This window comes from Bidens hawaiensis, unplaced genomic scaffold (assembly GCF_021521415.1).
Source record: "Bidens hawaiensis isolate Kalapana, Puna unplaced genomic scaffold, B.hawaiensis_p1.1 tig00026291_1, whole genome shotgun sequence".
Lineage (NCBI taxonomy): Eukaryota > Viridiplantae > Streptophyta > Magnoliopsida > Asterales > Asteraceae > Bidens > Bidens hawaiensis.
Window position 1 is genome coordinate 80322 of NW_027494235.1, and position 17154 is coordinate 97475.

A 17154-nucleotide genomic window follows, 5' to 3' on the forward strand; every position below is an offset into this window, starting at 1 on the left:
TAAAATCTTAAGGGTTAAATTTGGAAATTTTAGGCGATGTTGTTGAATAGGCGAAGTTGTGAATAACTTCGCCTAGGCGAAAATAGCTTCACTAGAGCGGATTGTAGCTGAGCAGTCAAAGACTATACAAAGCCTAGTGGAAGCAAATCAACTGCAGGCATCCCTCCTGGCTGAGCACGGGAAAATTATAGATGCCTTGAAGGTGTTCTTGGCATCTCAGAGGGAGATGAGCTGTAGAGGAGATGAGCTGAGGACCAAAAGAAGAGAGGACCGAGACGATGATCCCAATGCACCGGAAGGTGCAGGTGGTGAGTTGCCAAGAACTACTATAGCTCTTGGGGCTTCCACAAGAACTACTATAGCTCTTGGGGCTTCCACAGCTGAGGGGGAGTCTGCAGCTGGTGATGATGTGGTTGAAGTTGGTGATGATGTTGAAGATGTTGATGATATGATTGATGCACTGAAAGAGATAGACGATATGTTAGAGGATGATGAGTTGATGAATGAAGATGATGTTCTGCCAATCGATGAGATCGAAAAGATTGGTGCAGAAATTGTGGTTGAGAATGTGATAGAAGAAGGGGAGATTGTTGAAGAAAATGTAGAACATGAGATCCCGGTGGTTGAACAGTCGACTATATGTGAAGATGCTGCAGTTGACAACACTGAGTGGGAAGATCAGCCAAACTGGAAGGAAGGCTGCGCTCAGTGGTTTGTAAAGACGAAGAAGCCAGCAGTACCGACGATGTTCAAAAAGTCGTATAATATAAAGGGATATGCAGAATCAAAGAAGGGAATCATATGCTGGTTGTACGATGAAGAGTTGAAGTTATTTGTGATCAAACGTTACGACGGCATTCAGTACTTCAAGAAGATGTTAAGATCCCTGAATACCTTACCGGAGTGTGAGGTGAAAGACTTAGCAAGACTGGGGCTGATAAACAGAAGCGATGATAACATGGCAAGAGTAATTGGGAAAATTGTTTGGAAGGAGGCCATTAAAGATAAAAAGTTTGAACTTCTGAAGCCTCAGAAAGGGAAGTTAATAGAAGACAAAGATAGAGGGATGCGGGCAGACGGCAAACCATGGATGGTTATGAAGTATAAACCAGTCCGTCATTTAAAAGAAGTGCCGATGAAGGTGATGCCCAAGAATGTCTTGAAAGACTTGAAGTGGTGGTACGTGGATTGTGAAACTGCTGAAGCGGTCATGGAGGATGAAGATGAGCAAGAGATCATGAGAGTGTATGATCCTATGCACTTGGTCAATCTGTCTCAAGCCGACTTGCAGGTACTACACGCTAAGAAGATTTTCTACATTCCTGCTTGGAAAGAGGAAGCTAAGAAGTACCAGAAGTTGGTTTCTGTATGTGTTAGACAGGGAGTGCATGCTTGAAGAGGTGAAGAGAGAAGACGAAAGATTACAAGACTCAAGCTTTGAAGATCAAGATATGAAGCTACTGCCAAGGGGGAGTCTGTTGGTACATAAATGTCAGTAGTTCATAGTCTAGCGTTTGTAATCGAGTCTGTAATGTAATTATGTTTAAGTTTATGTTTATGTATGTAAGCGATGTTATCAACAAGTTCGCTTAGGCGAACTTGTTGAACAAGCGAAGTTGTTGACAAGTTCGCCTAGGCGAACTTGTTCAACGAGCGAAGTTACAGACAACTTCGCCTGAGGCGAAGTTGTCGTGTATTTAAGTAACCTACGGGTTTACGTGAAACAAGTTGGTCAGTTAGTGTTTTGTTTATTCACGTGTAATCCAGTAGTTCAGTGAACGTGTCAAGAGTCTGTAATAGACGTGTTTCAGGTTATAATACATAACGTGTTCGTTCGTATCGCGTGTGTTTGTTATTAGTATTCTACGCTCGTATCTACCCACGCAGGGATTCCGCACCTGCGTAGATAGCGATATCCCATGTAAGATCCGTCCGGGAACCTACAGAAACTCGTCCCCACGAGCAGGCACATACTCCGGGTTGATCAAGTACCCAAATAGTGGAGTATGTCGAGGACGGAGCTCAGGTTTGCTCCTCGCACTGGAAGATCTGCATTGGGCGAAGATTCTTTTACTCACACTTTCTACATATCTGATAGGGCGGCGCTGAGGTAACGTTGGAGAAACGTGATTCAAGATCATCTGAATGAATCTTGGATACATGAGAAATCTCTCACGCGCCACCGCTCTTCTCTGTCGATCTATCTCGTAGAAGACCATCTGACTAAAGCTGTAACGCTTATTATAAGTCAGAGCAGTCATTGCCGATTGCATGGTCGCGCCCATCCCATCAGTGCCCGCCTTTCTCCCTGACATGCACACAATCATGACATGCATGAGAAAGCGCCACTGGTCAAGCAAGAACCCCTTCCTTCTCTGGGTATCTCCCAAGGGACCAGAGTATCCCATCCTCAGAAACGCTCCATCTCGGAAAGGAGCCACAAAATCTGTCGGGTCATCCCTCGTCTCATCTCCAAACCGTAAAGCCGCCCGGATCTGTTCAGATGAGAACTGAACAATCTGATTGTTAACCGTTGCACGCATCACCGGGGGCTCGACTCGACAGTCATATTCCACGGTCTGCCAGAAATCCTCGATGTTTGGCAAGGATATCGGCAGAGTTGTGGTAATCGCGTGGAATATACGCGAGCGGAGTAAGAATGTGATGATCTCGCGGAAATCATCAACACCACTCGCGTCCGGGTCTAATGTTATGTACATGTTATGACCCGGGAAAAACTGTCTTTGGTTGTCTCCTCCATCATCACCACCTGCGCCTCCTGCTCCAGCTACAGCAGCCATTTCTGCAACAAACAGACTAAGTTAGATAAACGTCAAGGCAAATCACAAGTTCGCCTGTTACCATGAGCGAAGTTGTGATCTATTCTGTATAGGCAAAGTTAAAGGTGGGGCGAAGTTGGGAAACAACTTCGCGTCAACTTGAACTTCGTCTGTTAACTGTTAAGTAAAAAGGTCCAGGCGAAGTTAATGATAACTTCGCCTAACCACAACATCGCCTCATAAACTGTTTCAAAATTAATTATCAGGCGAAGTTAAACCTCAGGCGAAGTTACGGATAACTTCGCCTAAACTGTAACTTCGCCGAATACGAATCGGCAACAGTTAATGTTTCAATTCGACGTGTAGATGATGAATTTGGAGATTGAGGACTCCGTAACACATGATTTTATGAAGTTTTAGACGTTCAAGTAGATTACGACCACGTAATAACTAGTTTGAAATCAGGTGTTTAAGGTTTCGAAAGACGAGGTCGAGAATCGAGTCGAAACGACCGATGATTAACCTCAATAACATTGATTATACGATACTATAAACCTACACACCTTTACTCACGGATTGGAATCGAAATAAGAACACAGATTGAATCGAACGATAAGTTCGCTGAGGGTTGATAGTGAGTAAGTTCTCCGGGTTTTGGAAATAATGAACAGTCTGACCTTTAAAACTTCTTTATATAGGGTCAAAATTTTGCAGGCGAATTATGGATAACTTCGCCGGTATTAAAATTTTCAAAACAAACCCTATAATTTGAACAATTTGTAATTAAGTTTTAAAACAACCTTTAAAGTGTTAAATGATACGATCAAGACCAAGTAACCAGGTATAAACCCATACAACTACATAAGTAAAAAAAAATTTAACTATAAAGTACACGGGATCAAATTTCAGTCTCGACAGGGACTACCATGTTTTAGAAAAGATCCGAACAGGAATCATACTAACTACGTGACTGTCACACAGATCCGTGTTCAGCTGTATTATGACAAAGGAAACAGGTTGTAAGCAGGTAAATAACTTAGAATGGTTTTCATCGTTTCTGTGATACGGATTAGGTTCAATTAAGCTCAAAACTTAAGTGGGCAACAACTCAGAGATTATGATGCCTCCTATCTATTCTCAAAGCGTATTTGGCTTTCCCCAAGTCACCCCGAGTTGACCTCGACCCGTAGTGTCTGATTAACTAGAAAGTACTCTTCGATCTTTAGACTCTGCTTCCCGTTCTCTTTCTTACACCTTGATTGAGAAGTATTAATTTATGAACTCTAGAATGTCTCAATAACTCACATTTTTTTTTATTTTTATTTTTATTTTTATTTTTTTTTTATTTTTTTTTTAACATTTACACAACTTCCGATAAACTACTTCAAGTCCCGAATCTGGATCACTGCAGTATCTTGACACGTTATCTTCACGGGAATCAGAATACTCACGGGCTCGTGTATGACTGGGTAATCGCTTTTCTGCCTATCATTCGGAAAGATATATATGAAGACATGCACAACTCTTAAGGAGTTTCCACGTAAAATCGAGTAGATTTAGTTAGTATCACTTCTACTTTTACGCACCATAAAAAGCTACCATGACATACAATGACTGTTATAAAGTCTTTTAGGCGTAATAACTTCACTAGTTAAGCACACAGAATCAGTATATCTATCACTTTCCAAGTTTGGATCAATTTTCTGTTAAACATGGTAAAGTAACTTCTTACGAAGTAGTAGACTTGAAAAATAATTTCATCTCCCTGAAAAAATTTTAACTTCTATCGCCCCGATCAAGTCAAGTCTTCAGGTAAACGGCTATCCTGAAGATCCAATGGATCAGCTGGACCGACCACATACAAGGATGTGTCATTCTAACTAAGTATGATCGACTATTTTTCAGCGAAAGAACAAAAACACATCATAAACCGCCCCGGTCACTTTCAGTCATCTGGTTAATGGCTATCCACATATTCTACAAGTAGAAATGAGGACCAAACATATCCGAAGATATGTCCTTCAAACTGAGGCAACCGACATAATTTTAAGCGATAGTGACGTCTTTTTTTTTTTTATATATACTAAACAAAGACATAAAGCACGGTTACTCGGGATTGATCATCCCATTCAGCTCAACAAGGTTTTGAAATCTGGTTTTGTCAAACGCTTTCGTAAACAAGTCAGCGAAATTATCTAACGTATCAACCTTTTCGAGCACAATCAGTTTCTTCTCAGCACAATCCCGTATAAAATGATGACGGATGTCAATGTGTTTAGTTTTACTGTGCTTTACGGGATTGTTAGTTACTGAGATAGCAGCAGTGTTATCAATGCAAATAGGAGTATGAGTGAAATTCAGACCGTAATCGCGCAACTGTTGTTGAATCCAAAGAACCTGGGAGCAGCAGTTGGATGCTGCCATGTATTCTGCTTCACAGGTTGAAATGGCGACTGAGGTCTGCTTCTTGCATTGCCATGACACTAATCTGCCACCAAGAAACTGACATCCACCTGTAGTTGACTTCCGACTCTGATTACACCCTCCATAATCAGAATCCGTGTAGGCGACCAACTCCAAGTCTCCTCCTCTCGTGTACCACAACCCCAGCTTAGGCTTGCCTTTGAGATACCGTAGAATCCTCTTCGCACCCTTCAAGTGAGATTCCTTTGGGTTTGCCTGAAAGCGAGCACAAAGACAAACCGCAAACATTATATCAGGCCTAGAAGCAGTTAAGTACATTAAAGAACCTATTATTGCCCGAAATTGAGTTGGGTCCACGTCTGCATCGTTGTCTGAATCAGCACCCAATTTGTGGTTGACGCAGACTGGAGTATCGTATGGAGTGTTGTCCTCCATCTTGAAGCGTTTGAGAACATCATGGACATACTTAGTCTGATGAATGAACATCCCATCTTTCTTCTGATCAACCTGCAGTCCTAAAAAGAAAGTTAGTTCACCCATAGCACTCATTTCAAATCTCTTCTTCATGACGGCCTCAAACTCCTGACACATGGCGACTTTTGATGCAGCAAAGATGATGTCGTCCACGTAGACTTGCACCAGTAGAAAGTCGCTCCCTTTTCTCTTAAAGAACAATGTGCTGTCAATCTTACCTCTTTCAAACTCATTCTCAAGCAAGTAATCGGATAAAGTTGAGTACCAGGCACGAGGTGCCTGATGTAGTCCATACAGCGCTTTACTTAACTTGTACACGTGATCGGGAAAGTCTGGGTCAGGAAAACCCGGAGGTTGCTCAACGTACACAACCTCATCGACTTTACCGTTAAGGAACACACTCTTCACGTCTAACTGAAATACCTTCATCTCCTTGTGAGCAGCAAATGCCAAAAACAATCGAATGGCTTCCAATCTCGCCACAGGAGCAAACACCTCATTGTAATCGATCCCCTCTTACTGATTAAAGCCTTTAACAACCAGCCTCGCCTTATTCCTGATAATTATCCCTTTCTCATCTCTCTTGCATTTGAATACCCATTTTGTGCCAATCGCATGCACATTCTTTGGTTTTGCAACCAAGTTCCATACCTCCATCTTCTTGAACTGGGCTAACTCTTCTTGCATGGCTTCGACCCACGAGCTGTCCTTGAGAGCCATTTGATAGTTCTTTGGTTCAATCTGGCTGATGAAGCAGGTGTACAAGCATTCATTAATTATGCCCGTATCTTTAATGCTTGTGTAAACACAGGTGTGCTCATTCAAGCTTTGTCTTGTTTGTACACCATCGGACAGATCACCTATCACGTTCTCTAAAGGGAGATTTTTGTGAATTCTCGTAGTCGGAACCGAACTGACATTTAGATTGTCTTCCAGATTCGAAGATAGCTCATCAATGGGTGATTGTCGTTGAGAGTGAAACGGATTGAAGAGTTCCTCTTCTGTAGAGGCAGCAGGGGTATCGACAGCATTTGACGAGGAAGGCTGACATTCATCATACTGCGGTCGTTGAACCAAAGTGTCTTCCTCATCGTATATCATCTTCGTAGCAATTCTTTCATCAACTTCTGCACAATCCAAATAAGGCATGTTAAAAGATTTAAAAAGTCTATCATAGTCGAAAACCCCAGCGGGTCCCGTGCTTGGTTTTGGTGATTTGTAACTTGTGATATCAGTGTTACACACCACCTCAACCTTGCTGGTCGATGTATTAAAGACCCGTCTGTTGGGTGTCCCAACAACGTATCCGACTAAAATTCCTTCGTCGGCTACTTCACCAAATTTAGAATTGGTCTTTAATATCGAACACGGGGACTCGAATGGTTCAAGACCACTCAAGTTGGGCTTTCTCCCATGCATAAGTTCATAACATGTTTTATTTAATCTTTTAACAGTTAACACTCTATTAAGGATATAACAAGCTGTTGCAACAGCTTCAGCCCAGAACACCACAGGAAGTTTCGAATCAGCCAGGATGGTTCTGGCTCCTTCAATTAAAGTTCTGTTCTTCCTCTCAGCCACTCCATTTTGTTGCGGAGTATACGGAGCGCTGTACTGGTGTTCAATCCCTCTCTGTAAGAAGAAGATCTCCATCTCATAGTTTTTGAACTCTGTCCCATTGTCACTCCTGATGTATTTAACCCTTTTCCCCATTATATTCTCAACCTTGGTAATCAAATTCTTTACCATCTGAACCGTTTCATCCTTTGACTTCAGGAAATATACCCAAGAATATCGAGAGAAGTCATCAGTTATCACCAAGCAATATGATGTTCCTCCTACGCTTTTTACATTCACTGGACCGAAGAGATCCATGTGAAGTAGTTCTAGGGTACTGACTATTGAGTTAACCTTCTTGGTGCGATGGGATTTCTTGTGTTGCTTTCCCTTTTTGCATGATAAACATTGGTCTTCAAAGTTAAAATTCTTCAAGGGAACACCCAGCACCAACCCATTCTTGACAATGTAGTTCATTTTCCGAAGATGAATATGCCCCATTCTCCTATGCCATAACTCGGACTCCGATTCAGTTGCTTTTGACAAAAGACACGATTCTTCTGTGGCCATCTCAGTCGACCTCATGTCCATAATATACGTGTTCTTTTCTCTTGGAGCCTTCATAACAATCTAATCCTCTGGTATCTTGAAACTAGGATACAGCACGATCGCCTCATTCTTGGTAAAGTGCACGGTGTAGTCTTTGTCATAGATCTGCGAAACACTCAGCAGATTATGCTTCAGTTCTTCAACGAAATTTACTTTCTCTAACGTCATCTTTCCGTTAGTCACAGTCCCAATTCCTGTGATCCTTCCACCACTTTCCCCAGCAAAACTCACTCTTCCTCCCTGAACAGGTTTCCATTCGTGTAACAAATTCTTGTTACCCGTCATGTGCCGGGAACAGCCGCTATCCACAACCCATAGATTGTTTGCAGCCCTGTTCAACTGTTCCTGCACGATTAAAGCAGAGGATTAAAATCTGGGGACCCAAGACCTAATCTGGGGACCCAAGACCTATTGGTCTTGGGTCGATACATCCCGTACCTTGGCTGTCCAAAGTTAGTATTAGAATAATTTCTGTAAGTCCTGAACGGATACCTTCTTGGAGATTGACTATGAGGCCATCCAAACCTTCGTGAATTAAATGAATTATTACTTATGGTTTGGTTGTTAGCAGTGAAAAACTGAGATCGATTTATTTGAAAACCTGGATTAGTCCAATTTCTGAATTTTGATGGGTTTTCATTTTTACCATTATATTGATTACAGTTAGTTCTTTTCTCAAATTTTGAAGGCCTCACACCTCTGAATCTCTGCTTCAGAGGGCAATCAGCAATCAGGTGTCCTAATTGATTACATCTGAAACAACTCCTGTGTTCAACTTTCTTCTCAATAGTTGTTTTAGATGTTGAGGCTCCATTACTGCCAGTTTGTCTCACATATGGTGGAACATACGGGTTTATTGGAGAATTCTTTTCAGTTGTTTTAATTTTCTCTCCACATTTTGGTAACACTTCCTCTTGTTTTGTCTCACTCGACTCGGATGACTTGTCCGAGTTTGATGAGACAGGACTAGGAACAGAAATCTTCACATTAGAGACAGGCTTACTCGTTTCGCCTTTACTAACTTTTGGATCTTTAATAGTTACCTTAACCGGAACTGTCTGACCAAAATCAACATCAAAAGATTTCTGATTACTAGGATCATTAGTGTAGTTATGATTGTAAGGTGGTGGAACTTCATGATATCCAATTCCTCCCCTTTTAACTGGGGAACCTTGATCACTAACGAGGTGATCAAGTATAGCGGAGGAATTTCTAAATTGCTCAAGTTTCCTGTTAAGTTCCACCACTTTCACCTGGTGATCAGCTATCTGTTTATCCCTTTCATCTATTAGTTTGGTTTTCTCTTCTAGCACTTCATAACTAAGATCAATCACTTGAATTTTTTCAGCTAGATTTGCTTTAAGACTTCTAATATCTTTCTCACTAGCTTTTATTTTTACTTTATAACTGTTTTCTCTAGCTTTAGTGAAATGGTGATCTTCTTTTAGCGTTTTAAATTGAGCATCCAAACTAACAAACTGATCAGTTATAGTTGTCAATTGTTCAGACAGATTTTCACACTTAGTACAAGGGAGTTTGGTACTTACCTCAGAGAGATGGTCTTTCACATCTGCCATGTAAGCTTCATTTTGAGCTTCTGCCATGTAAGCTTCATTTTCGCCAGTCTTTTTCTCACTTTCTTCAGTTACGATGTTCGCTAAATTGGCCTGTTCGAACACCTCTTCAACATGCAGATTCCAGTTGTACTCCCCATTCTGTCTGGAAATCATGGCTCTATTCTCATTACCGCCCCCACTCTGTTGTGTAGACCTGTTTTGACTGCGTTCTACACGTTCATTTGTGCACTCCTTCGCAAAGTGGCCATTTTGTTGACAGTTGTAACACCTAACCTTCGACCTATCAAACCCTGGTTTTTCACCAACAAACTTCCTACCGGTTTTCTTCATAAACCGTTTAACCCTTCTCACAATCATTGCCATCTGCCACTGCAGATCCATCTCTTCCAGATCATTAGCATCGATCTGATCATAATCTTCATCCAAAGTTGCTGGATCAACAATCTTACCTTGAATGTAATTCTCATACGAAACAATGAAAGATGCATAGAGAGCAAACTGCTGTTCAGCAGATTTAACACTCATGGGCATCTTAGAGTAGTTGTTGTTAGGAACACTTGAAGAGAAACTACTCTTGGTTGCTTGAGGTTTAGAAGCATTTGATCCTCCAGCTACAAAACACACATCACCATTCATGTTGAGAGATACATGACCTTCATGTGTTGAGTTAGCGCCCGACTCTCCCTTTGAGTAATAGGCAGATGATTCAGACTTCGAACTTGAACTTGTGTTAACCTTTGCACCATACATTCCCGGATCTTGAACCTGATCAGTAGGTGTCTCTTTTCGAACCATGTTTAGTTCAAAAGTTCGTAGCTTGTTAACTGCTGTTTCCAAGTCATAGTCGGCAAAGTCTTTGTCTTCTCTCATCAACACAGTGTACATCTCCCATTTCGGTGGGGGAGCATCAAGAAGCTTTTCAACAATTTCATCTTCTTTGTAAGCAATTGAATAATTGCTGAGTTCTGTCATCAGATGATAATATCTAGTGATGATATCATCAAGTGACTCATTCTTCAAATACTTGAAGACCGAGAACTGGGTTTTAAGTAGTTTAATCTTTGATGCACGAATCCCCACATTACCCTCAAAACGGTTTTCAAGTGCTACCCAAAGCTCTCTGACAGTTTTATACTTCCTGAAGGTGTGAAGAATCTCTTGTGGAAGAGCCATTGTTATCGCTGCATGAGCTTTGCTTTCAGCCTCATACATTTTCTTCTCTTCCTCTTCCATCTTGTTGTATTTCTTAATCTGATCATGACCCTCATACTCAGCAGTTTGTGGAATGTATCCATCTTGAATGCACACCCACATTTTAGCATCTTGGTACTTGACATATTGTTCAAACCGATCCTTCCAAGCCACGAAATCGGTTCCTTTCAGCATCTTTGGTGCTTTAGTAGCTGAACCCGCTTCCACTTCCATCTTCACCAGTTCCGTAATGTTTATTGAAGTCATCTTTTACGAAACACAAAGAAACTCGAAAAATAAAAATTTTATTCTTAACAGTACTGTAGGCGAAGTTGTGGATAACTTCGCTTAAGTCTTAACTTCGCTGGAATTCTGAACTTCGCTCCCCTTGTTAAATTCGCCTGAGTCGGTGAAGTTGTAGATAACTTCGCTTGTGATAAGCGAACTTATGAAGTAGGAGAAGTTGTGGGTAACTTCGCTTGAGATAAGCGAACTTGAGAGGTAGGCGAAGTTGTGGATAACTTCGCTTAACCTTATATCTTCGCCGAAACCCTACGAACAGTAGCGGCAACTTCGCCTGATGAACACGATGGTTTTGCAGGTTTGATTTATGGGTTTTGCGAGGTATGCGAAGGTGTTATGGGTAGTTTATGATGGTGGGAGGTGAGTAGGACACAAAAACTCGCTAAACTCGTCCCGCGAATAGTCAAACGGAACGATTTCTACACCCGCGTGATAATCCCGAACTACACAATCACAAGCAAAAGCTCTGATACCAATTGTAGGTTCCCAGCCGGATCTACACGGAATATCTCGTTCTATGTAGGTGCGGAATCCCTACGTAATACGTTACGAGCGTAGAAGACGATATACGTTAACACAATCGAACACACGTTACAATAAGAAAAGACTCGTTATATTGCAACCGTAAACACGTGATATCAATCACAGACACTGGACTCGTAAACTCGATACAATGACAACTCTATCAATCCTTAATAACTTCAGCCGTAACCTAATGCATATATATCACGACAACTTCGCATGGCATGTTCAGGCGAAGTTGTCACTAACTTCGCTTATCTAACAAGTTCGCCTATATCAGCGAACTTGTTAGCTAACTTCGCTTAATACACAATACTAATCTAAACGACTCGATTACAGACACTAGACACTGAACTACTGACATCATGTACCAACACTAATTAACGAGACTAAATATAACCCGACTCTTCATAAACAAGTAAAATTAACCAACTTATAAACTTTACGACGGAAAATATAAAAAATGCAATTATAGAGTAAGTATACTTGGATTTTTATAAAATTACATTGAATATCGTGATGTACTTGGATTTTTATGAGATTAAATAAATAGTTATTTCCATTATTATTAGTTGCGTACGTCTTGCGATCTATTGTGCAATCAGTTGTGTCCGTCATATTTTGTCGTAAATTGAGGTGTGACACTTAATATCTTTATATTTAAATTAATTAAATAACTATTAAAAATAACAAAGAATCCAAATAATCAAAATACAATTATATTTTTAATGACTATTTTAAGTGCCAAGGGTCACAACCATACATTTGGTAGTTAGACTGTAAAATTTAAAAAAGGTACATATTTGGTTTGTTACCTTTTTGTACATTTTTTAATTTACGATATACCAAATATATGGGTTGTTACCCTTAACCCTTCAAATTTTCACTAAAAATAAATAGATATGAATGGTCGTCGAAGTAGATCTGGAAAGGAGTAAATATGAAGGCCCGATGGAATACATTGATCCGTTGCCTGACCGTTTATTAAATCGTTGGACCATCCTTTTAATAAATGGCATGCGTCATAACTAAACAGTTGGACCCGACCATTTAAGTGCATACGTGTCTGGATGTGATTGATTCAAAAACATAAGGACGCCAAATAGATTTATCATATGTTAGTTCTATTATAGTAGATCCTACCGTTTAGAAATATCAAATATGTCATTTTGGATATTTTAAATTTAAAAGACTGGTTATAGAATTTGCTTGGTAAAATTGATAATTTTGATCATTTTTCCAAATATATTTTTCTATTTTCAAACACCCACACTACCACACATAAGTACACCATCTTGCCTCTGTATTACATCTATATATTGATTCCCAAATGTATTTTTCTATTTTCAAACACCCCACCCCACCCCACCCCACCCCACCCCACCTCAACCACACATACGTACGCCATCTTCTCTCTCCATACATTTATATATTAACTGTTGAGGAACAGACACGTCGAAGTCAGTAAGAAAAAGACAGCAAATGCAAGTTCTTGTATTAAAGTTTGAGAATAACGCCATAGGAAGTTAAGAAAGGAAGAAGAAAGAAATTTAATAAATTAATTAATGTGACACAAACACAAACACCAACGACCTTCAAAATCCCATGATCACAACCATCGATGTATACATCCTCAATCTTATATATATATTGTACTCATTATTTTAATTCAAAAAAAAAACGCACATGCATGCACGGCAGAAATGATTCCATTTTTACAGGGATGCTGAGCTTCACAAAACAACAAACGGGGAAACCTATAAAATAGAAACAAAGAGATCACTTCTTTGACGTTTGACGTGAGCACAACCTTGACGTTTCTCAGTTGGATTTTTCACAAATAATTTATTTATATTTTATAATCGGACTAGTGACAATCTAAAGTCACGTGAGATTACATGTTCTTCGGTGACTCAATTTTTATTACTATTTGTTGATGGACTGATGTTCATGCAAGACGTTTACCTTGAGAATGTTTGAATCAGGGACCCTTTGGATATCAAGGTGTGTCCCCAAGACCCGATAAGCACCTTATATTTTCGCGTATTATACATTCCCTAATCTTATATGTATGTCCGCGAATCCTGATAACTAGATACGGGTAACAAATAAAAAAATAAACTAAGTTTACAAGTGAGTCCATAAATTTTACATCTACTGTACATACATCTACTACTACTACTAATCTAGTGTGCCACGAAAACAGTGTGCAACACTTACATCGCAATTAATTTACGAGACGATCACTTTAATTAACCAAGTGCTAACAATGATATGCCAATTCATCTCACAAACCATGCCCTAGCAATGATATCTTGTATTTGAAACATAGGGAGTTTACTTTTAATTTGTCTTGAATTGAAATACACGACGCTTACCATCGAGTTTGTTATGCTAGTTTCAGAAACATTTACCGATGGATGTTGTGTCGTTGGTGGTTGAAGTGCAACGTTGAACCCACACTTAAAAAGGACAAAAAAGTATAAGTAAGAATTCGATCCAAAATATTATCTTAAAAAAACTCCGGGTTAGTCACAGAATTTCCATATTTCCTTTAAAGATGACGAAAATGACGGGTTTCTTAAAAATATTATGTCGGTATAACTCGTCGCTAATTGTCTATAAAAAAAACTTTACTCATTAATCATAGATTCCTGACTTAATTATTTAAATTAATGTTCTAATTTTTTTTCCTTTTGGATTTCCATTGGTAATATTTCCTTTTTTCTACAAGTGATAATTAGCAGAACGTTAAAGGTTTCTTAAGTTCTTTTTTTCAGCATTTATATATGTCGTCAAAAGAAAAAATATACAATTAATTAAATTAACTTTATCAATATCTACCTTTCTTTTCAGCATTTATAACCTGAATCATAAATGTTTTTGTCCCTTACACTAGTACAGAAGAGGCCTGAAGATGCGGTTAATTTCCCTAGAAGGTGCGGGTCAAGGACCGCACTTTATACCATCGCACCATCTGTTAAAATACAACCGCATCTTCTTCAAACCGCACCTTCTGCTTATATAAAGGAGAGCCGCACCTTCTGCTGCATCCAAATATGAACTGCACCTCTTAATATGAACCCTCTTAATATGAACCAATCCAAAAGATGGTGTTTTTGTGACCGCACCATTTGATTCTTTTTTATTTTTTTTTAGTTTCCAGAAAACAAATAATATTATAAATAACATAATATGAAATATGAATTTCCTGAAAAACCAAAGATGATAATATACAAAAAGTTTCATTGTGTCACAAATATATATATAGGTTAAAAGTAAAAGTAATACATAATAACTTTCAAAAACGACATCTTCATTCTAACTACTTGAACCGATGTCTTCAATCTTGCAACTTGAACCGACGTCTTTATTATCACAAGTCAAACCATAGAAATCACCTAACAAAACATATTACATTAGTAAAATGAAGCTTAAAAATATGTAAGTGTTTTCGACAAGAAAATGTAAGTGTTCGTTTATGTTCGTTCGCTAACAAAATAAACAAACGGTTCACTAGCATTAATTAATGAACATAAACGAATAAATATGTCAGCTTCAAATTAAAGTTAATTTCCAAACAAATCGGTTGTTTGCTTATCAAGGGTATTTCTGGTATTAGGCAATTTTGGGTCACAAGCTTCAAGGTTATTGCAAACTTAGCACATAACATATATTTTATGATCCGACTTCTCACAAGTCAAACTGCAGGTTTTAGCACACAATATCATTTCAGGACAGTTTGTTAATGGGTCATTAAGTCAGCAAATTATGACAATTTTAGTCAACAGCAAGTTATCTTTTAGGTTTGAGCCGTTGGATATAAGCAAACATTAAAAATGGTAGAATTTGCGCTAACCTTGAGATGCCTCAGCAGTCCAGCCCTCAAGCATTTGTACCAATTTGTTGTTGGTCCATAGATATTAACTATATACGATTATCAAAACATTGGTACTTGCGTAAAAATATGTGTGTGTACATACATATTGTTATATAAACCAGTTTTTGAAAACTAACCGCATTTAAATAACCATCTTCAAAGAGATTTGATTTTACCACTTCAGGCTCGTAATTGTCTTCATCAACCTAAATTAACAAAAAAACTGTTATAACACTAACAAATCAAACTAAATGAACAAAAAATATGAGAGTAAATGGGCCGGCTACCAGTTGATAAAATGAACTGCTCGCGATGTTCTCATCGTCAAAATTATGGGGAGACACGACCCACTTGATTAGTCTAAAATAGCAAACAAATTTTTGTAATATAAACAAATCAAACTAAATTAAAAAATATATATTAGAAATCGGTTGACCTTTTGTGAACATAAAGTTAAAGTGTTCGCGGTGTCATTGTCATTTATTTGTGGCGAGTTGCTTGTATGATTCGGTGAAGAAGAACTCAACTCCACTCTCGGGGAACTTGGTGACTTGCTTGGTTCCCTTTGGTTCACAAGCTACAATTTAACAAAAATATATTCTAGTAAATACTGATGCACTAAAATATATTTTAACACTAAAATAAATTTAAACATATAAACAAAAATATACCCTTATCGATATTCTTGGCCACTGAATGATTTGACCAACCAACGTCTCAACCGTATTAACTTTTGTTGTTTTTGTTACATTGTAGACTTCAAAATCTTTATATGAATCAACAATGCCATCCACGGAAACCTTGACACAATCTACCATTATTGGCTTACAATGTAAAACCGCACCGATGGTCGGCCATGCCTTACCTTCAGCCACCTTCACTAGTGAGTCACCCACGTTTATTAGCAACTCACATCGGGTTTCGCTCTGCAAGACCATTCAACATTTTTAATATACATGTACATATATATAGCAAACAATTAAAATATATTACCATGATAGGTGGATAGTTGACATGTCCATCAGTACACGTGTCCACTTGTCGTATCGAGTTTCTACCATAGTTCACATTTTTAAACAACCCTCCATGAACTTTAGTGTAGCCTATAAACTCATTATAACAATATCAATTTCATCAATTTATATATATATAAAAGGGGAGGATTCTGTGCAAAATTTGGTTAACAAAAAAATCATGGCCACATTATTATAACAAGAAGCAGCATACCAACTTTTTGTTGCCAACAAAAATATAGCAACATTATTATAACAAAATATAACAGCAAGCATCATAACAACAAAAATATATATCTTTATTTATTTTTTTATTTTTTTTTGGAATAACAGATGGACAATTAACAAATCTAGAATGTGCGTACAAAAGATTTTTTGCAACAAATATATGTATATATGTATAGTCATTACCTATGATCTGGGACACCGTTCTTGATCGCCCGCCGTGCTCGGGTCCAACAACTCGAACAAGCAGGTCTTCTTTATTTTCATTATAGCTTCCATCAGCTATCATAACTTGCTCGACTCGATACTACAAAAAACATTTGTTAAAACATCTAACTATAACATTAAAAAATCAAACTGAATTCATTTTCATATAACTAAATAGCATAATCATTTACCAAAGCATCAGCCTTCTCAATCCCATCATCATCAAGTGAATACAGCTTGGTTTTTTTGTTTTTTGTTGCATGACCCATTATAAACAACCTAGAACGTGAGTTTTGTATTCCTTTAAGTCCCGGGTAGCTTTCCTCAAGCTGGGGCCATATGATACTTTGCTTTCGTTTCAAACCTCTATAGCCTTCTCGTCCTACCTTAGG

At 38.7% G+C, this 17154-nt stretch overlaps 2 long non-coding RNA genes across 2 annotated transcripts; both read right to left on the reverse strand.

The window, feature by feature from the left end:
* Window positions 1-14512: 14512 nt before the first annotated feature.
* Window positions 14513-15609, reverse strand: LOC143573279 (uncharacterized). The gene is made up of 3 exons (XR_013142399.1): window positions 15455-15609; window positions 15297-15364; window positions 14513-14838 (listed from the first exon to the last, which is right to left on the reverse strand). It is a non-coding gene; the product is annotated as an uncharacterized LOC143573279 (long non-coding RNA).
* Window positions 15610-16038: 429 nt separating this feature from the next.
* LOC143573280 (uncharacterized) lies at window positions 16039-16801 on the reverse strand. The gene is made up of 3 exons (XR_013142400.1): window positions 16742-16801; window positions 16311-16420; window positions 16039-16243 (listed from the first exon to the last, which is right to left on the reverse strand). It is a non-coding gene; the product is annotated as an uncharacterized LOC143573280 (long non-coding RNA).
* Window positions 16802-17154: the final 353 nt, after the last annotated feature.